Raw genomic sequence first — 22,816 nt, 5'->3', positions numbered from 1 at the left:
AGCCAACGGCACGCAAAGTTTCCAAGTACTGACTGCGCTCGACGCTGCTTAACTTCGGTGATCGGACGAGAACCGGTGTTTTCAGCGTCATATGGCCGTTGCTCGCAGTATTCCCAAGTACTGACTGCGCTCGACGCTGCTAACGTCGGCGGTCGGACGAGAACCGGTGTTCTCAGCGTGATATGGCCGTTGCCGAGAGTGCTAGATAATAATTTGAATTTAAATAACCTTCATCTTTATAAAACAATAACAAAAAGAAGATTTGTTTGCTTATTTCATATCTATTGGAATTTAAAACAGGAAATAAAAGTGAAAAAGCCAATGGCACGCAGTGTTCCCAAGTGGTCTGCCTCCCAAGTACTGACTGCGCTCGACGCTGCTTAACTTCGGTGATCGTACGAGAACCGGTGTTTTCAGCGTGATATGGCCGTTGCCGAGAGCGCTAGTTAATAATTCGAATTTAAATTAAGTGAGACATATTAACCTTCATCTTTTTAAAACAATAACAAAAAGAAGATAAGTTTGCTTTTTTCATATCTATTGGAATTTAAAAGAGGAAAAAAAGTGAAAAAACCCACGGCACGCAGTGTTCCTAAGTGGTCTCCCTCCCAAGTACTGACTGCGCTCGACGGTGCTTAACTTCGGTGATAGGACTAGAACCGGTGTTTTTCAGCGTGATATGGCCGTTGCTGAGAGTGCTAGATAATAATTTGAATTTAATTAACCTTCATCTTTATAAATCAATAAGAAAAAGAAGATATGTTTGCTTTTTTCATATCTGATGGAATTTAAAAGAGGAAATAAAAGTGAAAAAGCCAACGGCACGCAAAGTTTCCAAGTACTGACTGCGCTCGACGCTGCTTAACTTCGGTGATCGGACGAGAACCGGTGTTTTCAGCGTGATTAGGCCGTTGCCGAGAGTGCTAGAAAATAATTCGAATTTAAATTAAGTGAGACAAATTGACCTTCATCTTTTTAAAACAATATCAAAAAGAAAATATGTTTGCTTTTTTCATATCTATAGGAATTCAAAAGAGGAAAAAAAAGTGAAAAAGCCAACGGCACGCAGTGTTCCTAAGTGGTCTCCCTCCCAAGTACTGACTGCACTCGACGCTGCTTAACTTCAGTGATCGGACGAGAACCGGTGTTTTCAGCGTGATATGGCCGTTGCCGAGAGTGCTATTTAATAATTTGAATTTAATTAACCTTCATCTTTATAAATCAATAAGAAAAAGAAGATACGATTGCTTTTTTCATATCTGATGGAATTTAAAAGAGGAAGTAAAAGTGAAAAAGCCAACGGCACGCAAAGTTTCCAAGTACTGACTGCGCTCGACGCTGCTTAACTTCGGTGATCGGACGAGAACCGGTGTTTTCAGCGTGATATGGCCGTTGCCGAGAGTGCTAGATAATAATTCGAATTTAAATTAAGTGAGACAAATTAACCATCATCTTTTTAAAACAATAACAAAAAGAAAATATGTTTGCTTTTTTCATATCTATTGGAATTTAAAAGAGGAAAAAAAAGTGAAAAAGCCAACGGCACGCAGTGTTCCTAAGTGTTCTCCCTCCCAAGTACTGACTGCGCTCGACGCTGCTTAACTTCGGTGATCCGACGAGAACCGGTGTTTTCAGCGTGATATGGCCGTTGCCGAGAGTGCTAGATAATAATTAGAATTTAAATTCAGTGAGACAAATTAACCATCATCTTTTTAAAACAATAACAAAAAGAAAATATGTTTGCTTTTTTCATATCTATTGGATTTTAAAAGAGGAAAAAAAAGTGAAAAAGCCAACGGCACGCAGTGTTCCTAAGTGGTCTCCCTCCCAAGTACTGACTGCGCTCGACGCTGCTTAACTTCGGTGATCGGACGAGAACCGGTGTTTTCAGCGTGATATGGCCGTTGCCGAGAGTGGTATTTAATAATTCGAATTTAAATTAAGTGAGACAAATTAACCTTCATCTTTTTAAAACAATAACAAAAAGAAAATATGTTTGCTTTTTTCATATCCATTGGAATTTAAAAGAGGAAAAAAAAAGTGAAAAAGCCAACGGCACGCAGTGTTCCTAAGTGGTCTCCCTCCCAAGTACTGACTGCGCTCGACGCTGCTTAACTTTGGTGATCCGACGAGAACCGGTGTTTTCAGCGTGATACGGCCGTTGCCGAGAGTGCTAGATAATAATTCGAATTTAAATTAAGTGAGATAAATTGACCTTCATCTTTTTAAAACAATAACAAAAAGAAAATATGTTTGCTTTTTTCATATCTATAGGAATTTAAAAGAGGAAAAAAAAGTGAAAAAGCCAACGGCACGCAGTGTTCCTAAGTGGTCTCCCTCCCAAGTACTGACTGCGCTCGACGCTGCTTAACTTCGGTGATCGGACGAGAACGGGTGTTTTCAGCGTGATATGGCCGTTGCCGAGAGTGCTAGATAATAATTTGAATTTAAATAACCTTCATCTTTATAAAACAATAACAAAAAGAAGATTTGTTTGCTTATTTCATATCTATTGGAATTTAAAAGTGGAAAAAAAAGTGAAAAACCAACGGCACGCAGAGTTTCCAATTACTGACTGCGCTCGACGCTGCTTAACTTCGGTGATAGGACTAGAACCGGTGTTTTCAACGTGATATGGCCGTTGCCGAGAGTGCTAGTTAATAATTCGAATTTAAATTAAGTGAGACAAATTAACATTCATCTTTTTAAAACAATGACAAAAAGAAAATAAGTTTGCTTTTTTCATATCTATTGGAATTTAAAACAGGAAAAAAAAGTGAAAAAGCCAACGGCACGCAGTGTTCCCAAGTGGTCTGCCTCCCAAGTACTGACTGCGCTCGACGCTGCTTAACTTCGGTGATCGTACGAGAACCGGTGTTTTCAGCGTGATATGGCCGTTGCCGAGAGCGCTAGTTAATAATTCGAATTTAAATTAAGTGAGACATATTAACCTTCATCTTTTTAAAACAATAACAAAAAGAAAATAACTTGCTTTTTTCATATCTATTGGAATTTAAAAGAGGAAAAAAAGTGAAAAAACCCACGGCACGCAGTGTTCCTAAGTGGTCTCCCTCCCAAGTACTGACTGCGCTCGACGGTGCTTAACTTCGGTGATAGGACTAGAACCGGTGTTTTCAGCGTGATATGGCCGTTGCTGAGAGTGCTAGTTAATAATTCGAATTTAAATTAAGTGAGACAAATTAACCTTCATCTTTTTAAAACAAAAACAAAAAGATATGTTTGCTTTTTTCATATCTATTGGAATTTAAAAGTGGAAAAAAAGTGAAAAACCAACGGCACGCAGTGTTCCTAAGTGGTCTCCCTCCCATGTACTGACTGTGCTCGACGCTGCTTAACTTCGGTGATATGACTAGAACCGGTGTTTTCAGCGCGATATGGCCGTTGCCGAGAGTGCTAGTTAATAATTCGAATTTAAATTAAGTGAGACAAATTAACCTTCATCTTTTTAAAACAGTAACAAAAAGAAAATAAGTTTGCTTTTTTCATATCTATTGGAATTTAAAAGAGGAAAAAAAAGTGAAAAAGCCAACGGCACGCAGTGTTCCTAAGTGGTCTCCCTCCCAAGTACTGACTGCGCTCGACGGTGCTTAACTTCGGTGATAGGACTAGAACCGGTGTTTTCAGCGTGATATGGCCGTTGCTGAGAGTGCTAGTTAATAATTCGAATTTAAATTAAGTGAGACAAATTAACCTTCATCTTTTTAAAACAATAACAAAAAGAAAATAAGTTTGCTTTTTTCATATCTATTGGAATTTAAAACAGGAAAAAAAAGTGAAAAAGCCAACGGCACGCAGTGTTCCCAAGTGGTCTGCCTCCCAAGTACTGACTGCGCTCGACGCTGCTTAACTTCGGTGATCGTACGAGAACCGGTGTTTTCAGCGTGATATGGCCGTTGCCGAGAGCGCTAGTTAATAATTCGAATTTAAATTAAGTGAGACATATTAACCTTCATCTTTTTAAAACAATAACAAAAAGAAAATAAGTTTGCTTTTTTCATATCTATTGGAATTTAAAAGAGGAAAAAAAGTGAAAAAACCCACGGCACGCAGTGTTCCTAAGTGGTCTCCCTCCCAAGTACTGACTGCGCTCGACGGTGCTTAACTTCGGTGATAGGACTAGAACCGGTGTTTTCAGCGTGATATGGCCGTTGCTGAGAGTGCTAGTTAATAATTCGAATTTAAATTAAGTGAGACAAATTAACCTTCATCTTTTTAAAACAAAAACAAAAAGAAGATATGTTTGCTTTTTTCATATCTATTGGAATTTAAAAGTGGAAAAAAAGTGAAAAACCAACGGCACGCAGTGTTCCTAAGTGGTCTCCCTCCCATGTACTGACTGTGCTCGACGCTGCTTAACTTCGGTGATATGACTAGAACCGGTGTTTTCAGCGTGATATGGCCGTTGCCGAGAGTGCTATTTAATAATTTGAATTTAATTAACCTTCATCTTTATAAAACAATAACAAAAAGAAGATATGTTTGCTTATTTCATATCTATTGGAATTTAAAAGTGGAAAAAAAGTGGAAAAAAAGTGAAAAACCAACGGCACGCAGTGTTCCTAAGTGGTCTCCCTCCCAAGTACTGACTGCGCTCGACGCTGCTTAACTTCGGTGATAGGACGTGAACCGGTGTTTTCAGCGTGATATGGCCGTTGCCGCGAGTGCTAGTTAATAATTCGAATTTAAATTAAGTGAGACAAATTAACCTTCATCTTTTTAAAACAATAACAAAAAGAAAACATGTTTGCTTTTTTCATATCCATCCATAACAATACTCATTAAAAGTGACTTCATCTCGATTGATCAATAAATAAAAATGAACCTCGATTTTTAATAACATTTTCAAAATCGACGTTTCTCGGCCAGAGAAGCACATTTTGAGAATTTTTTCACTATTTTCAAATATAACCTCTGAAACCATTTTTTTTTGTACTTTTTGCTTTAATTCAAGCAAATATAACGATACTCATCCAAAAAACTGTTAAAATTCAATTTCCAATAAGAAATAGTTGTCACGGATTTTGTATCTTGAAGAAAAAAAACATGCGATTTTTTCGGTACACTTTTTAAGGAATTTTTTTCTGGACAAATTTTTGACCGAATTCAGCTTATTTGAATTGGAACACTTTTTTGAATGAATATCGTTATATTTGCTTGAATTAAAGCAAAAAGTACAAAAATAGTGGTTTCAGTGGTTATATTTTAAAATAGTGAAAAAATTCTCAAAATGTGCTTCTCTGGCCGAGAAACGTCGATTTTGAAAATGTTATTAAAATCGAGGTTCATTTTTATTTATTGATCAATCGAAATGAAATCACTTTTAATGAGTATTTTATAGGTAATTAATTTGAATTCGGTCAAACATTTGTCCAGAAAAAAATGCATTCAAAAGTGTACCGAAAAAATCGCATGTTTTTTTCTTCAAGATACAAAATCCGTGACAACGATTTCTTATTGGAAATTGAATTTTAACAGTTTTTTGGATGAGTATCGTTATATTTGCTTGAATTAAAGAAAAAGTACCAAAAAAATGGTTTCAGTGGTTATATTTGAAAATAGTGAAAAAATTGTCAAAATGTGCTTCTCTGGCCGAGAAACGTCGATTTTGAAAATGTTATTAAAAATCGAGGTTCATTTTTATTTATTGATCAATCGAGATGAAATAACTTTTAATGAGTATTGTTATGGATGGATATGAAAAAAGCAAACATGTTTTCTTTTTGTTATTGTTTTAAAAAGATGAAGGTTAATTTGTCTCACTTAATTTAAATTCGAATTATTAACAAGCACTCTCGGCAACGGCCATATCACGCTGAAAACACCGGTTCTCGTCCTATCACCGAAGTTAAGCAGCGTCGAGCGCAGTCAGTACTTGGGAGGGAGACCACTTAGGAACACTGCGTGCCGTTGGTTTTTCACTTTTTTTCCACTTTTAAATTCCAATAGATATGAAATAAGCAAACATATCTTCTTTTTGTTATTGTTTTATAAAGATGAAGGTTAATTAAATTCAAATTATTAAATAGCACTCTCGGCAACGGCCATATCACGCTGAAAACACCGGTTCTCGTCGCGTCGAGCGCAGTCAGTACTTGGGAGGCAGACCACTTGGGAACACTGCGTGCCGTTGGCTTTTTCACTTTTTTTTCCTGTTTTAAATACCAATAGATATGAAAAAAGCAAACTTATTTTCTTTTTGTTATTGTTTTAAAAAGATGAAGGTTAATTTGTCTCACTTAATTTAAATTCGAATTATTAACTAGCACTCTCAGCAACGGCCATATCACGCTGAAAACACCGGTTCTAGTCCTATCACCGAAGTTAAGCACCGTCGAGCGCAGTCAGTACTTGGGAGGCAGACCACTTGGGAACACTGCGTGCCGTTGGCTTTTTCACTTTTTTTCCTGTTTTAAATACCAATAGATATGAAAAAAGCAAACTTATTTTCTTTTTGTTATTGTTTTAAAAAGATGAAGGTTAATTTGTCTCACTTAATTTAAATTCGAATTATTAACTAGCACTCTCAGCAACGGCCATATCACGCTGAAAACACCGGTTCTAGTCCTATCACCGAAGTTAAGCACCGTCGAGCGCAGTCAGTACTTGGGAGGGAGACCACTTAGGAACACTGCGTGCCGTTGGCTTTTTCACTTTTTTTTTCCTCTTTTAAATTCCAATAGATATGAAAAAAGCAAACTTAATTTCTTTTTGTTACTGTTTTAAAAAGATGAAGGTTAATTTGTCTCACTTAATTTAAATTCGAATTATTAACTAGCACTCTCGGCAACGGCCATATCGCGCTGAAAACACCGGTTCTAGTCATATCACCGAAGTTAAGCAGCGTCGAGCGCAGTCAGTACATTGAGATACGGGGATGTCCTTTGAGTATGTTATAGTTCAATTTGTCCCCCATCTAACCATACTAAAAACATTGAGTTACGACAAACAGGGGCTGAGTTATTTAGCTAAACGTAAACAAACAACCCCTCCATAGGAAATGCATTAGACTATACTTTGCAGGCCCATAACTCTGTGTCTAATAGAGATACGGGGATGTCCTTAGGATATGTTATAGTCTAATTTGTCCCCCATCTAACCATACTAAAAACTTTGGGCTACGACAAACAGGGGCCGAGTACTTAAGCAAAACGTATCGAAACAAACCCCCTCCATAGGAAATGCATTAGACTATACTTTGCAGGCTCGTAACTCTGTTTCTACTGGAGACACGGGGATGTCCTTTGAGTATATTATTGTCCAATTTGTCCCCCATCTAACCATACTAAAAACTTTGGGCTACGACAAACAGGGGCCGAGTAATTAAGCTAAACGTAAACAAACAACCCCTCCATAGGAAATGCATTAGACTTTAATTTGCAGGCCCATAACTCTGTGTCTACTAGAGATACGGGGATGTCCTTAGGATATGTTATTGTCCAATTTGTCCCCCATCTAACCATACTAAAAACTTTGGGCTACGACAAACAGGGGACGAGTAATTAAGCTAAATGTAAACAAACAACCCCTCCATAGGAAATTGAACTATAACATACACAAAGGACATCCCCGTATATCCAGTAGAAACAGATTTACGAGCCTGCAAAGTATAGTCTAACTCATTTCCTTTGGAGGGGGTTTGTTTCTTTACGTTTTGCTTAAGTACTCGGCCCCTGTTTGTCGTAGCCCTAATTCTTAGTATGGCTAGATGGGAAACAAATTGGTCTATAACATACTCAAAGGACATCCCCGTATCTCCAGTAGAAACAGAGTTACGAGCCTGCAAAGTTTATTTTCAAAAATCAAAAGTAACCTTCTAACAATAAGTGAGACAAAAAATAAGTTGACGACGATATTGAGGTAGCCTCAAGTTTAAAGTATCCTTGTATGGGGAGCAAAGAGTACTATAACATATCCAAAGGAGATCCCAGTATTCTAGGAGAGCGGTCGCTCTCTTAGATAAGACTTGATACCGCCTCTAATGCTAAAGGAGGGTTCTTTGATTGGCCGTAACTTTTTTCGTATTGTGTTTGCTGCTTTGAAATTTTGCCAGTGAACTAAAATTTGGGCCCAAATTTTGTGGTTAAAATTTCAATGAGATCCAACTAATAGTTAATTCTATAATGAAAAAAGTTGTTAAGGGTGGTTTTAGAATCCATAAAATTAATCCGACATTTGGTGAAAGATACAATATTCTTCCATAGACATAACATGGGAATTTTATAAAAAAGAGCATTTTCTCCGAAGGCATATAAGGAAAACTATTCAATCGTTACGTTTGGGAACCATCTTAAATGAAAGATAACACTTCATTCTACCTACTTTTCAAGTTTCATAAAGATCAATTAAGTTTAAGTATTGATTTTTATCATTATTAACACATACTTTGACTTACGTTGTTTTGGGTATTGGAATTACAGCGTTTTACCACTGTTATTTAGCCCTAATTTTGCCGTGATTCACGCCGTTAGAGGGATATTAAGCAAGAAAAACATGGCGTTTGAGCTCTTGTAGGTGTTAGCCCGGGTACTTGTAGATGCTTGTGGGTGCTTGTGGATACTTGTAGGTGCTTGTGGGTGCTTTTGGGTACTTGTAGGTGCTTGTGGGTACTTGTAGATGCTTGTGGGTACTTGTAGATGCTTGTGGGTACTTGTAGATGCTTGTGGGTACTTGTGGGTGCTTTTGGGTACTTGTAGGTGCTTGTGGGTACTTGTAGATGCTTGTGGGTGTTTGAAGGTACTTGTGGGTGCTTGTAGGAACTTGTGGGTACTTGTGGGTGCTTGTAGGTACTTATGGGTACTTGTAGGTACTTGTGGGTGCTTGTAGGTACTTGTGGGTGCTTGAAGGTACTTGAAGGTACTTGTGGGTGCTTGAAGGTACTTGTGGGTACTTGTAGGTACTTGTGGGTACTAGTAGGTACTTGTGGGTACTAGTAGGTACTTGTGGGTGCTTCTAGGTACTTGTGGGTTCTTGTGGGTGCTTGTAGGTACTTGTGGGTACTTGCCCCGGGTACTTGTGGGTGCGTGTAGGTACCTATGGGTACTTGTAGGTACTTATGGGTACTTGTAGTTACTTATGGGTACTTGTAGTTACTTATGGGTACTTGTAGGTATTTATGGGTACTTGTAGGTACTTATGGGTACTTGTAGGTACTTATGGGTACTTGTAGGTATTTATGGGTACTTGTAGGTACTTATGGGTACTTGTAGGTATTTATGGGTACTTGTAGGTACTTATGGGTACTTGTAGGTGCTTGTAGGTGCTTGTAGGTGCTTGTGGGTGCTTGTAGGTGCTTTTGGGTACTTGTGGGTGCTTGTAGGTACTTGTGGGTACTTGTGGGTTCTTGTGGGTGCTTGTGCGTTCTTGTGGGTGCTTGTAGGTTCTTGTGGGTGCTTGTAGGTTCTTGTGGGTGCTTGTAGGTTCTTGTGGGTACTTGCCCCGGGTACTTGTGGGTGCGTGTAGGTACCTATGGGTACTTGTAGGTACTTATGGGTACTTGTAGGTACTTATGGGTACTTGTAGGTGCTTGTGGGTGCTTGTAGGTGCTTGTGGGTGCTTGTAGGTGCTTTTGGGTACTTGTGGGTGCTTGTAGGTACTTGTGGGTACTGCTTGTGGGTGCTTGTGGGTTCTTGTGGGTGCTTGTAGGTTCTTGTGGGTGCTTGTAGGTTCTTGTGGGTGCTTGTAGGTTCTTGTGGGTACTTGTGGGTACTTGTAGGTACTTGTAGGTACTTCTGGGTACTTGTGGTTGCTTGAAGGTAATTGTGGGTATTTGTGGTTGCTTGAAGGTAATTTTGGGTACTTGTAGGTACTTGTGGGTACTTGTAGGTACTTGTGGGTACTTGTGGGTGCTTGAAGGTACTTGTAGGTACTTGTGGGTACTTGTGAGTACTTGTAGGTACTTGTGGGTACTTGTAGGTACTTGTTGGTGCGTGTAGGTACTTATGGGTACTTGTAGGTGCTTGTGGGTGGTTGTAGGTACTTGTGGGTACTTGTAGGTGCTTGTGGGTACTTGTGGGCTCTTGTGGGTGCTTGTAGGTACTTGTGGGTACTTGTAGGTACTTTTGGGTACTTGTAGGCACTTGTGGGTACTTGTGGGTGCTTGAAGGTACTTGTGGGTACTTGTAGGTACTTGTGGGTGCTTGAAGGTACTTGTAGGTACTTGTGGGTACTTGTGGGTGCTTGAAGGTACTTGTGGGTGCTTGAAGGTACTTGTAGGTACTTCTAGGTACTTGTGGGTGCTTGAAGGTACTTGTGGGTGCTTGAAGGTACTTGTGGGTACTTGCCCCGGGTACTTGTGGGTGCTTGCCCCTTGTACTTGTGGGTACTTACCCCGGGTACTTGTGGGTGCTTGCCCCGGGTACTTGTGGGTGCTTGCCCCTTGTACTTGTGGGTGCTTGTAGGTATTTGTGGGTATTTGCCCCGGGTACTTGTGGGTGCTTGCCCCGGATACTTGTGGGTGCTTGCCCCGTGTACTTGTGGGTGCTTGTAAGTACTTGTAGGTACTTGCTCCGGGTGCTTGTAGGTACTTGCTCCGGGTGCTTGTAGGTACTTTCTCCGGGTGCTTGAAGGTACTTGCTCCGGGTGCTTGTAGGTGCTTGTGAGTGCTTGTAGGTACATGCTCCGGGTGCTTGTAGGTACATGCTCCGGGTGCTTGTAGGTACATGCTCCGGGTGCTTGTAGGTACATGCTCCGGGTGCTTGTAGGTACTTGCTCCGGGTGCTTGTAGGTACTTGCCCCGGGTGCTTGTAGGTACTTGCCCCGGGTGCTTGTAGGTACTTGCCCCGGGTACTTTTAGGTGCTTGTGAGTGCTTGTAGGTACTTGCCCTTGGTGCTTGTAGGTACTTTGCCTCCTCCATAGGATTAACATTACACTAAATTTTGGAAGCTCGTAACTCTGGTTATATTAGAGAGACGGGGATATCCTTTGATTATGTAATAGTCCTTTTTGACTCTTCCCTACTTCGTTAACATTTGTTCCATAGGATACTCCATATACGGGAAAAACCTTGAAAACTCAGGGTAGTATAAGGGGAAAAGCCTGGAAATCTCATGGAAATTTGTTTTCCAAACGTTGTATGAACCTTGTTATGGAACATATGTTATAAACTCATGGTTATAGTTATATAAAGTTTTACCAAGAAGTGATATCTAGTTCACTAGGGAGAAGGTATAAGATGCATAAGTATTCGCGCGCCATAGTCCCAGTCCCCCTTTCAAAATGCAAGGGACGGGGACGTTAAAGGAGGCCGGGCTATTTCGCCTCTCCTCAGTCGGAAAATAAGTAGTTTTCGTCATTCGCGTCGCGTTTACGTGAGTTTTCTGGCCCGTGACCAAATAAGCATTTTTAAACTGTAATTAAGCTAGCGACTTTCCTGACTTGGAATAAAAAAACTGGTCCGTGACCATTGACCAGAGCACGTCGTCTGCTAAACTAAAGAAGTGGATAATTAAAATATTAGAATTTTAATGTGTGGAGTCTGGTTACCCTTGAACTTTCTTAATAGTCTCGTGGACCACTGACCCCCCCTCCGATTTAATTTTTGAACTGGACCAGGCAATTTTTAAACTGGTCATTTGCCTTGTGTCACTGCCTTACTTCCCACGCTGGCGCGAGTTGCTTTGCGTTGTCGAGTGCGTGATGGAGTCGGCTATGCCTGGAGTCCCAACCTTGAAGGAGAGAGGATTGGAGTGGAAACCCCCATACATATAGCGTTGCCTGTGTACCCCCACCTACGGCCCCATAGTCTTCCCAGCATCCTCAGCGGTTAGGTAGGGTCGTACTGGACGAAATTGTAAAAGGCGCTCCCTCTATCTTCAAAATAGAAGCTAGTTCTCATACAAATAAAATGGCGCTACGCGGCAGCACTTAGCAATCACCTACCGAAGGGTAGGGGCGTGTGCGAGGTACATTGGGAGAGATACGGTGCCGCAGGTCGCCCATCATCATTTCCAATCCATTTCTACTCCCTTATCCCTGTCCCAACCCACGCGACTTCCAACCACTAGTATAGCCCACTCGATCACGCTCTCATTTCCCCGGCTACATATTTTGAAGATGGCACTTTTTAGGCGTATTAACAATCTTGGATCATCTTTGTGAACTTGTAGGGTAGCCCTGACTATATTTTGTTTAAGGTTTTAAGCTTAATATCAAACAGACGTTAGTTTATGCTACAAAAAAGTTTGAAATTGACAATCTCGGATCGTCTTTGTGAAGTTCTAAGGATATCCGAATTTCATATTGGGCTTATGACAATTTTGAGCTAAATGTTAAACGGACATAAATCAAGATTTTTAAAAATTTTGTAAAATCGTCAATTTGGTCCTATTTCTGGAATTTTTAGGGGGGCACCTCGCGTTTCAATAAATGATTGTAAAAATTTGTATTTAGTTAATTACAATAAGAATACAAACTTTTATTGATTTACGTTTTTTTTAAAGTATCATTATAAATAAATGTCTGATTGAGCTAAAGTTATGGTCCCCTTTATAGACTAGTGGCGGTAGAGAGGGGTGTAGACTGTGTATCTTTCTCTCTGGGAGCGCTCTTGTAAGAGGCGATAACTGTACGCTCCCAGTAGGCGGATGACACTTAGCTAAGAGATAGAAGGGTATGACGTTAGCATACGTAATACTGCTATTACTCTATATTTGTTTCTGCTTAGTGCAGATTTTTAAAATGTAAAACAGTTTCTTAACATTCTTAATTAAAATGAAGACTGAAGGAACAGATATTAATCAAAAATGTCTTGATTAGGATCAAGACCTAAAAAGTATCGATAAGACTGAGGTTATCACTTGTCTGAAGGATCAGATATAAATTTTTCTTTTTAATTGAAATTTAAATGCATGCTTAAGAAAAAACAACGTTCCATTACCGTTTTCCGTTGAAATAAAATATTGTACTGGTAATCAATTTCAAAAATTTACTTATCTCGGCTTTTCGACCACAATTCCATTCCCCGAAAACATTTTATCATTACATATTACTTTTGGGAGATATCGTGTCAAAATAACCTATAAAACAATAAAAAAAACTGTAATAGCGGTCTGTTTAGCAATGACAACAACCTTTTAAAAGTAACTAGGACTATATAACCCTTTCGAGACTAACAGGACCTGAGCAAACTATAGCTTAACCTGCTACTAGCACGACCAGGGAGAATTGATGTAAACTGTTTTTTCGCTGTTATCTACCAAAATCAATCTTTCTAGGTAGTGCCGCCTCCTCACTTGAATTTTTCATGATATATTAAGGTTTGAACGAACAAAATTCTAGATAACTATTTTCACAACCTCTGCTAACTTGAAGCAAACTTTCCTCTCTTTTTGCTGCTCATTACCGGTGCTATTCCCTTGAATTTCTGTTCGTTGTAACTACTATCATGAGTTTATTTATTTCAAACCAAAATGTTAAAAAATGGATTCTTTTTCCTTTTGTGCTACTTAGAATTTACAAATGTATATAACGTTGTGCCGTGACATATCAAATAGTCTCTAACCATTGTTAGAAACTCGAGAGAGAAATTGGGCCGTAACACTGATCATGCCCTGAACTATGAGAAAGAACAATACGACGGTTGACTAAAGTATACTTGATATTACATCATTTTTCAAAACCGCGAGTAAAAATCTTACTGTCCCTATTGAATTTGGCGCCATCGGTTTTAGAATAATGAAAATGTTCCACTGCGAAGCGTGCCGGTCACGAATGGGGATGTAACGTCTTTAGGAACCTTTTAAAACGCAAAACCATACACGTACTCTCCAAAAAGTAATTAATGTAAAGATAAAATGTTTTCGGGGAATGGAATTGTGGTCGAAAAGCCGAGATAAGTAAATTTTTGAAATTGATTACCAGTACAATATTTTATTTCAACGGAAAACGGTAATGGAACGTTGTTTTTTCTTAAGCATGCATTTAAATTTCAATTAAAAAGAAAAATTTATATCTGATCCTTCAGACAAGTGATAACCTCAGTCTTATCGATACTTTTTAGGTCTTGATCCTAATCAAGACATTTTTGATTAATCTCTTGTAGAACAAGAGTTATGAGCCTCCAAAATTTAGTGCAAAAATCATAAGTAACATAATAAAAATAAGTGAGACGATACCAAAGTTGACGAACATTTTGCTTAATATATCGGCCCCTGTTTGTCGTAGCTCAATGTTTTTAGTATGGTTAGATGGGGGACAATTTGGACTATAACATATCCTAAGGACATCCTCGTATCTCCAGTAGAAACAGAGTTACGAGCCTGCAAAGTATAGTCTAATGCATTTCCTATGGAGGGGGTTTGTTTCGTTACGTTTTGCTTAAGTACTCGGCCCCTGTTTGTCGTAGCCCAAAGTTTTTAGTATGGTTAGATGGGGGCAAATTGGACTATAACATATCCTAAGGACATCCCCGTATCTCTAGTAGACACAGAGTTATGGGCCTGCAAATTATAGTCTAATGCATTTCCTATGGAGGGGTTGTTTGTTTACGTTTAGCTTAATTACTCGGCCCCTGTTTATCGTAGCTCAATGTTTTTAGTATGGTTAGATGGTGGACAAATTGAACTATAACATACTCAAAGGATATCCCCGTATCTCCAGTAGAAACAGAGTTACGAGCCTGAAAAGTATAGTCTAATGCATTTCCTATGGAGGGGTTGTTTCTTTACGTTTTGCTTAAGTACTCGGCCCCTGTTTGTCGTAGCCCAAAGTTTTTAGTGTGGTTAGATGGGGGACAAATTGGACTATAACATATCCTAAGGACATCCCCGTATCTCTAGTAGACACAGAGTTATGGGCCTGCAAAGTATAGTCTAATGCATTTCCTATGGAGGGGTTGTTTGTTTACATTTAGCTTAATTACTCGGCCCCTGTTTGTCGTAGCCCAAAGTTTTTAGTATGGTTAGATGGGGGACAAATTGGACAGTAACATACTCAAAGGACATCCCCTATCTCCAGTAGAAACAGAGTTACGAGCCTGCAAAGTATAGTCTAATGCATTTCCTATGGAGGGGGTTTGTTTCGTTACGTTTTGCTTAAGTACTCGGCCCCTGTTTGTCGTAGCCCAAAGTTTTTAGTATGGTTTGAAGAAGGACAATTTGGACTATAACATATCCTAAGGACATCCCCGTATCTCTAGTAGACACAGAGTTATGGGCCTGCAAAGTATAGTCTAATGCATTTCCTATGGAGGGGTTGTTTGTTTACGTTTAGCTTAATAACTCGGCCCCTGTTTGTCGTAGCTCAATGTTTTTAGTATGGTTAGATGGGGGACAAATTGAACTATAACATACTCAAAGGACATCCCCGTATCTCCAGTAGAAACAGAGTTACGAGCCTGCAAAGTTTATTTTCAAAAATCAAAAGTAACCTTCTAACAATAAGTGAGACAAAAAATAAGTTGACGACGATATTGAGGTAGCCTCAAGTTTAAAGTATCCTTGTATGGGGAGCAAAGAGTACTATAACATATCCAAAGGAGATCCCAGTATCTCTTGTAGAACAAGAGTTATGAGCCTCCAAAATTTAGTGCAAAAATCATAAGTAACATAATAAAAATAAGTGAGACGATACCAAAGTTGACGAACATTTTGCTTAATATCTCGGCCCCTGTTTGTCGTAGCTCAATGTTTTTAGTATGGTTAGATGGGGGACAAATTGAACTATAACATACTCAAAGGACATCCCCGTATCTCTAGTAGACACAGAGTTATGGGCCTGCAAAATATAGTCTAATGCATTTCCTATGAAGGGGTTGTTTGTTTACATTTAGCTTAATTACTCGGCCCCTGTTTGTCGTAGCCCAAAGTTTTTAGTATGGTTAGATGGGGGACAATTTGGACTATAACATATCCTAAGGACATCCTCGTATCTCCAGTAGAAACAGAGTTACGAGCCTGCAAAGTATAGTCTAATGCATTTCCTATGGAGGGGTTGTTTGTTTACGTTTAGCTTAATTACTCGGCCCCTAATTATCGTAGCCCAAAGTTTTTAGTATGGTTAGATGGGGGACAAATTGGACAATAACATACTCAAAGGACATCCCCGTATCTCCAGTTGAAACAGAGTTACGAGCCTGCAAAGTATAGTCTAATGCATTTCCTATGGAGGGGTTGTTTGTTTACGTTTTGCTTAAGTACTCGGCCCCTGTTTGTCGTAGCTCAATGTTTTTAGTATGGTTAGATGGGGGACAAATTGAACTATAACATACTCAAAGGACATCCCCGTATCTCCAGTAGAAACAGAGTTACGAGCCTGAAAAGTATAGTCTAATGCATTTCCTATGGAGGGGTTGTTTCTTTACGTTTTGCTTAAGTACTCGGCCCCTGTTTGTCGTAGCCCAAAGTTTTTAGTGTGGTTAGATGGGGGACAAATTGGACTATAACATATCCTAAGGACATCTCCGTATCTCTAGTAGACACAGAGTTATGGGCCTGCAAAGTATAGTCTAATGCATTTCCTATGGAGGGGTTGTTTGTTTACATTTAGCTTAATTACTCGGCCCCTGTTTGTCGTAGCCCAAAGTTTTTAGTATGGTTAGATGGGGGACAAATTGGACAGTAACATACTCAAAGGACATCCCCTATCTCCAGTAGAAACAGAGTTACGAGCCTGCAAAGTATAGTCTAATGCATTTCCTATGGAGGGGGTTTGTTTCGATACGTTTTGCTTAAGTACTCGGCCCCTGTTTGTCGTAGCCCAAAGTTTTTAGTATGGTTTGAAGAAGGACAATTTGGACTATAACATATCCTAAGGACATCCTCGTATCTCTAGTAGACACAGAGTTATGGGCCTGCAAAGTATAGTCTAATGCATTTCCTATGGAGGGGTTGTTTGTTTACGTTTAGCTTAATAACTCGGCCCCTGTTTGTCGTAGCTCAATGTTTTTAGTATGGTTAGATGGGGGACAAATTGAACTATAACATACTCAAAGGATATCCCCGTATCTCCAGTAGAAACAGAGTTACGAGCCTGCAAAGTTTATTTTCAAAAATCAAAAGTAACCTTCTAACAATAAGTGAGACAAAAAATAAGTTGACGACGATATTGAGGTAGCCTCAAGTTTAAAGTATCCTTGTATGGGGAGCAAAGAGTACTATAACATATCCAAAGGAGATCCCAGTATCTCTTGTAGAACAAGAGTTATGAGCCTCCAAAATTTAGTGCAAAAATCATAAGTAACATAATAAAAATAAGTGAGACGATACCAAAGTTGACGAACATTTTGCTTAATATCTCGGCCCCTGTTTGTCGTAGCTCAATGTTTTTAGTATGGTTAGATGGGGGACAAATTGAACTATAACATACTCAAAGGACATCCCCGTATCTCCATTTGAAACAGAGTTACGAGCCTGAAAAGTATAGTCTATTGCATTTCCTATGGAGGGGTTGTTTCTTTACGTTTTGCTTAAGTACTCGGCCCCTGTTTGTCGTAGCCCAAAGTTTTTAGTATGGTTAGATGGGGGCAAATTGGACTATAACATATCCTAAGGACATCCCCGTATCTCTAGTAGACACAGAGTTATGGGCCTGCAAATTATAGTCTAATGCATTTCCTATGGAGGGGTTGTTTGTTTACGTTTAGCTTAATTACTCGGCCCCTGTTTATCGTAGCCCAAAGTTTTTAGTATGGTTAGATGGGGGACAAATTGGACAATAATATACTCAAAGGACATCCCCGTATCTCCAGTAGAAACAGAGTTACGAGCCTGCAAAGTATAGTCTAATGCATTTCCTATGGAGGGGTTGTTTGTTTACGTTTTGCTTAAGTACTCGGCCCCTGTTTGTCGTAGCTCAATGTTTTTAGTATGGTTAGATGGGGGACAAATTGAACTATAACATACTCAAAGGACATACCCGTATCTCCAGTAGAAACAGAGTTACGAGCCTGAAAAGTATAGTCTAATGCATTTCCTATGGAGGGGTTGTTTCTTTACGTTTTGCTTAAGTACTCGGCCCCTGTTTGTCGTAGCCCAAAGTTTTTAGTATGGTTAGATGGGGGACAAATTGGACTATAACATATCCTAAGGACATCCCCGTATCTCTAGTAGACACAGAGTTATGGGCCTGCAAAATATAGTCTAATGCATTTCCTATGGAGGGGTTGTTTGTTTACATTTAGCTTAATTACTCGGCCCCTGTTTGTCGTAGCCCAAAGTTTTTAGTATGGTTAGATGGGGGACAAATTGGACTATAACATATCCTAAGGACATCCTCGTATCTCCAGTAGAAACAGAGTTACGAGCCTGCAAAGTATAGTCTAATGCATTTCCTATGGAGGGGTTGTTTGTTTACGTTTTGCTTAAGTACTCGGCCCCTGTTTGTCGTAGCTCAATGTTTTTAGTATGGTTAGATGGGGGACAAATTGAACTATAACATACTCAAAGGACATACCCGTATCTCCAGTAGAAACAGAGTTACGAGCCTGAAAAGTATAGTCTAATGCATTTCCTATGGAGGGGTTGTTTCTTTACGTTTTGCTTAAGTACTCGGCCCCTGTTTGTCGTAGCCCAAAGTTTTTAGTGTGGTTAGATGGGGGACAAATTGGACTATAACATATCCTAAGGACATCCCCGTATCTCTAGTAGACACAGAGTTATGGGCCTGCAAAGTATAGTCTAATGCATTTCCTATGGAGGGGTTGTTTGTTTACATTTAGCTTAATTACTCGGGCCCTGTTTGTCGTAGCCCAAAGTTTTTAGTATGGTTAGATGGGGGACAAATTGGACAGTAACATACTCAAAGGACATCCCCTATCTCCAGTAGAAACAGAGTTACGAGCCTGCAAAGTATAGTCTAATGCATTTCCTATGGAGGGGGTTTGTTTCGTTACGTTTTGCTTAAGTACTCGGCCCCTGTTTGTCGTAGCCCAAAGTTTTTAGTATGGTTTGAAGAAGGACAATTTGGACTATAACATATCCTAAGGACATCCCCGTATCTCTAGTAGACACAGAGTTATGGGCCTGCAAAGTATAGTCTAATGCATTTCCTATGGAGGGGTTGTTTGTTTACGTTTAGCTTAATAACTCGGCCCCTGTTTGTCGTAGCTCAATGTTTTTAGTATGGTTAGATGGGGGACAAATTGAACTATAACATACTCAAAGGACATCCCCGTATCTCCAGTAGAAACAGAGTTACGAGCCTGCAAAGTTTATTTTCAAAAATCAAAAGTAACCTTCTAACAATAAGTGAGACAAAAAATAAGTTGACGACGATATTGAGGTAGCCTCAAGTTTAAAGTATCCTTGTATGGGGAGCAAAGAGTACTATAACATATCCAAAGGAGATCCCAGTATCTCTTGTAGAACAAGAGTTATGAGCCTCCAAAATTTAGTGCAAAAATCATAAGTAACATAATAAAAATAAGTGAGACGATACCAAAGTTGACGAACATTTTGCTTAATATCTCGGCCCCTGTTTGTCGTAGCTCAATGTTTTTAGTATGGTTAGATGGGGGACAAATTGAACTATAACATACTCAAAGGACATCCCCGTATCTCCAGTAGAAACAGAGTTACGAGCCTGAAAAGTATAGTCTATTGCATTTCCTATGGAGGGGTTGTTTCTTTACGTTTTGCTTAAGTACTCGGCCCCTGTTTGTCGTAGCCCAAAGTTTTTAGTATGGTTAGATGGGGGACAAATTGGACTATAACATATCCTAAGGACATCCCCGTATCTCTAGTAGACACAGAGTTATGGGCCTGCAAAATATAGTCTAATGCATTTCCTATGGAGGGGTTGTTTGTTTACATTTAGCTTAATTACTCGGCCCCTGTTTGTCGTAGCCCAAAGTTTTTAGTATGGTTAGATGGGGGACAAATTGGACTATAACATATCCTAAGGACATCCTCGTATCTCCAGTAGAAACAGAGTTACGAGCCTGCAAAGTATAGTCTAATGCATTTCCTATGGAGGGGTTGTTTGTTTACGTTTTGCTTAAGTACTCGGCCCCTGTTTGTCGTAGCTCAATGTTTTTAGTATGGTTAGATGGGGGACAAATTGAACTATAACATACTCAAAGGACATACCCGTATCTCCAGTAGAAACAGAGTTACGAGCCTGAAAAGTATAGTCTAATGCATTTCCTATGGAGGGGTTGTTTCTTTACGTTTTGCTTAAGTACTCGGCCCCTGTTTGTCGTAGCCCAAAGTTTTTAGTATGGTTAGATGGGGGACAAATTGGACTATAACATATCCTAAGGACATCCCCGTATCTCTAGTAGACACAGAGTTATGGGCCTGCAAAATATAGTCTAATGCATTTCCTATGGAGGGGTTGTTTGTTTACATTTAGCTTAATTACTCGGCCCCTGTTTGTCGTAGCCCAAAGTTTTTAGTATGGTTAGATGGGGGACAAATTGGACTATAACATATCCTAAGGACATCCTCGTATCTCCAGTAGAAACAGAGTTACGAGCCTGCAAAGTATAGTCTAATGCATTTCCTATGGAGGGGTTGTTTGTTTACGTTTTGCTTAAGTACTCGGCCCCTGTTTGTCGTAGCTCAATGTTTTTAGTATGGTTAGATGGGGGACAAATTGAACTATAACATACTCAAAGGACATACCCGTATCTCCAGTAGAAACAGAGTTACGAGCCTGAAAAGTATAGTCTAATGCATTTCCTATGGAGGGGATTTTTGTTTACATTTAGCTTAATTACTCGGCCCCTGTTTGTCGTAGCCCAAAGTTTTTAGTGTGGTTAGATGGGGGACAAATTGGACTATAACATATCCTAAGGACATCCCCGTACCTCTAGTAGACACAGAGTTATGGGCCTGCAAAGTATAGTCTAATGCATTTCCTATGGAGGGGTTGTTTGTTTACATTTAGCTTAATTACTCGGGCCCTGTTTGTCGTAGCCCAAAGTTTTTAGTATGGTTAGATGGGGGACAAATTGGACAGTAACATACTCAAAGGACATCCCCTATCTCCAGTAGAAACAGAGTTACGAGCCTGCAAAGTATAGTCTAATGCATTTCCTATGGAGGGGGTTTGTTTCGTTACGTTTTGCTTAAGTACTCGGCCCCTGTTTGTCGTAGCCCAAAGTTTTTAGTATGGTTTGAAGAAGGACAATTTGGACTATAACATATCCTAAGGACATCCCCGTATCTCTAGTAGACACAGAGTTATGGGCCTGCAAAGTATAGTCTAATGCATTTCCTATGGAGGGGTTGTTTGTTTACGTTTAGCTTAATAACTCGGCCCCTGTTTGTCGTAGCTCAATGTTTTTAGTATGGTTAGATGGGGGACAAATTGAACTATAACATACTCAAAGGACATCCCCGTATCTCCAGTAGAAACAGAGTTACGAGCCTGCAAAGTTTATTTTCAAAAATCAAAAGTAACCTTCTAACAATAAGTGAGACAAAAAATAAGTTGACGACGATATTGAGGTAGCCTCAAGTTTAAAGTATCCTTGTATGGGGAGCAAAGAGTACTATAACATATCCAAAGGAGATCCCAGTATCTCTTGTAGAACAAGAGTTATGAGCCTCCAAAATTTAGTGCAAAAATCATAAGTAACATAATAAAAATAAGTGAGACGATACCAAAGTTGACGAACATTTTGCTTAATATCTCGGCCCCTGTTTGTCGTAGCTCAATGTTTTTAGTATGGTTAGATGGGGGACAAATTGAACTATAACATACTCAAAGGACATCCCCGTATCTCTAGTAGACACAGAGTTATGGGCCTGCAAAATATAGTCTAATGCATTTCCTATGAAGGGGTTGTTTGTTTACATTTAGCTTAATTACTCGGCCCCTGTTTGTCGTAGCCCAAAGTTTTTAGTATGGTTAGATGGGGGACAATTTGGACTATAACATATCCTAAGGACATCCTCGTATCTCCAGTAGAAACAGAGTTACGAGCCTGCAAAGTATAGTCTAATGCATTTCCTATGGAGGGGTTGTTTGTTTACGTTTAGCTTAATTACTCGGCCCCTAATTATCGTAGCCCAAAGTTTTTAGTATGGTTAGATGGGGGACAAATTGGACAATAACATACTCAAAGGACATCCCCGTATCTCCAGTTGAAACAGAGTTACGAGCCTGCAAAGTATAGTCTAATGCATTTCCTATGGAGGGGTTGTTTGTTTACGTTTTGCTTAAGTACTCGGCCCCTGTTTGTCGTAGCTCAATGTTTTTAGTATGGTTAGATGGGGGACAAATTGAACTATAACATACTCAAAGGACATCCCCGTATCTCCAGTAGAAACAGAGTTACGAGCCTGAAAAGTATAGTCTAATGCATTTCCTATGGAGGGGTTGTTTCTTTACGTTTTGCTTAAGTACTCGGCCCCTGTTTGTCGTAGCCCAAAGTTTTTAGTGTGGTTAGATGGGGGACAAATTGGACTATAACATATCCTAAGGACATCTCCGTATCTCTAGTAGACACAGAGTTATGGGCCTGCAAAGTATAGTCTAATGCATTTCCTATGGAGGGGTTGTTTGTTTACATTTAGCTTAATTACTCGGCCCCTGTTTGTCGTAGCCCAAAGTTTTTAGTATGGTTAGATGGGGGACAAATTGGACAGTAACATACTCAAAGGACATCCCCTATCTCCAGTAGAAACAGAGTTACGAGCCTGCAAAGTATAGTCTAATGCATTTCCTATGGAGGGGGTTTGTTTCGATACGTTTTGCTTAAGTACTCGGCCCCTGTTTGTCGTAGCCCAAAGTTTTTAGTATGGTTTGAAGAAGGACAATTTGGACTATAACATATCCTAAGGACATCCTCGTATCTCTAGTAGACACAGAGTTATGGGCCTGCAAAGTATAGTCTAATGCATTTCCTATGGA

The 22,816-nt window shown here is 39.6% G+C and overlaps 4 non-coding genes and 15 pseudogenes across 4 annotated transcripts; 3 read left to right on the top strand and 16 right to left on the bottom strand.

Annotated features, from left to right (window-relative positions):
* Positions 1-316: 316 nt before the first annotated feature.
* Positions 317-435, bottom strand: LOC149583134 (5S ribosomal RNA; annotated as a pseudogene).
* A 136-nt stretch (positions 436-571) lies between these two features.
* On the bottom strand, positions 572-691 carry LOC149583133 (5S ribosomal RNA; annotated as a pseudogene).
* Positions 692-1,053: 362 nt separating this feature from the next.
* LOC149583132 (5S ribosomal RNA) lies at positions 1,054-1,172 on the bottom strand (annotated as a pseudogene).
* A 122-nt stretch (positions 1,173-1,294) lies between these two features.
* Positions 1,295-1,397, bottom strand: LOC149583131 (5S ribosomal RNA; annotated as a pseudogene).
* A 137-nt stretch (positions 1,398-1,534) lies between these two features.
* LOC149583130 (5S ribosomal RNA) lies at positions 1,535-1,653 on the bottom strand (annotated as a pseudogene).
* A 137-nt stretch (positions 1,654-1,790) lies between these two features.
* LOC149583129 (5S ribosomal RNA) lies at positions 1,791-1,909 on the bottom strand. The gene has a single exon (XR_016380536.1). It is a non-coding gene; the product is annotated as a 5S ribosomal RNA (ribosomal RNA).
* A 138-nt stretch (positions 1,910-2,047) lies between these two features.
* LOC149583128 (5S ribosomal RNA) lies at positions 2,048-2,166 on the bottom strand (annotated as a pseudogene).
* Positions 2,167-2,303: 137 nt separating this feature from the next.
* Positions 2,304-2,422, bottom strand: LOC149583127 (5S ribosomal RNA). The gene has a single exon (XR_016380519.1). It is a non-coding gene; the product is annotated as a 5S ribosomal RNA (ribosomal RNA).
* A 361-nt stretch (positions 2,423-2,783) lies between these two features.
* LOC149583126 (5S ribosomal RNA) lies at positions 2,784-2,902 on the bottom strand. Its single transcript, XR_016380554.1, has one exon. It is a non-coding gene; the product is annotated as a 5S ribosomal RNA (ribosomal RNA).
* Positions 2,903-3,037: 135 nt separating this feature from the next.
* Positions 3,038-3,156, bottom strand: LOC149583125 (5S ribosomal RNA; annotated as a pseudogene).
* Positions 3,157-3,288: 132 nt separating this feature from the next.
* On the bottom strand, positions 3,289-3,407 carry LOC149583124 (5S ribosomal RNA; annotated as a pseudogene).
* A 137-nt stretch (positions 3,408-3,544) lies between these two features.
* On the bottom strand, positions 3,545-3,663 carry LOC149583123 (5S ribosomal RNA; annotated as a pseudogene).
* Positions 3,664-3,800: 137 nt separating this feature from the next.
* Positions 3,801-3,919, bottom strand: LOC149583122 (5S ribosomal RNA). Its single transcript, XR_016380553.1, has one exon. It is a non-coding gene; the product is annotated as a 5S ribosomal RNA (ribosomal RNA).
* A 136-nt stretch (positions 3,920-4,055) lies between these two features.
* Positions 4,056-4,174, bottom strand: LOC149583121 (5S ribosomal RNA; annotated as a pseudogene).
* Positions 4,175-4,309: 135 nt separating this feature from the next.
* On the bottom strand, positions 4,310-4,428 carry LOC149583120 (5S ribosomal RNA; annotated as a pseudogene).
* Positions 4,429-4,559: 131 nt separating this feature from the next.
* On the bottom strand, positions 4,560-4,678 carry LOC149583119 (5S ribosomal RNA; annotated as a pseudogene).
* Positions 4,679-5,815: 1,137 nt separating this feature from the next.
* LOC149583118 (5S ribosomal RNA) lies at positions 5,816-5,934 on the top strand (annotated as a pseudogene).
* Positions 5,935-6,291: 357 nt separating this feature from the next.
* On the top strand, positions 6,292-6,410 carry LOC149583117 (5S ribosomal RNA; annotated as a pseudogene).
* A 136-nt stretch (positions 6,411-6,546) lies between these two features.
* Positions 6,547-6,665, top strand: LOC149583116 (5S ribosomal RNA; annotated as a pseudogene).
* The last annotated feature ends 16,151 nt before the right edge of the window (positions 6,666-22,816 follow it).

Source organism: Phalangium opilio, unplaced genomic scaffold (genome assembly GCF_054372755.1).
Source record: "Phalangium opilio isolate 3A_F unplaced genomic scaffold, DU_Popi_V2 ptg001421l_1, whole genome shotgun sequence".
Classification (NCBI taxonomy): Eukaryota; Metazoa; Arthropoda; class Arachnida; order Opiliones; family Phalangiidae; genus Phalangium; species Phalangium opilio.
The sequence above is the reverse complement of the archived record's forward strand: the minus strand, read 5'-3'. Positions and strand labels throughout refer to the sequence as shown.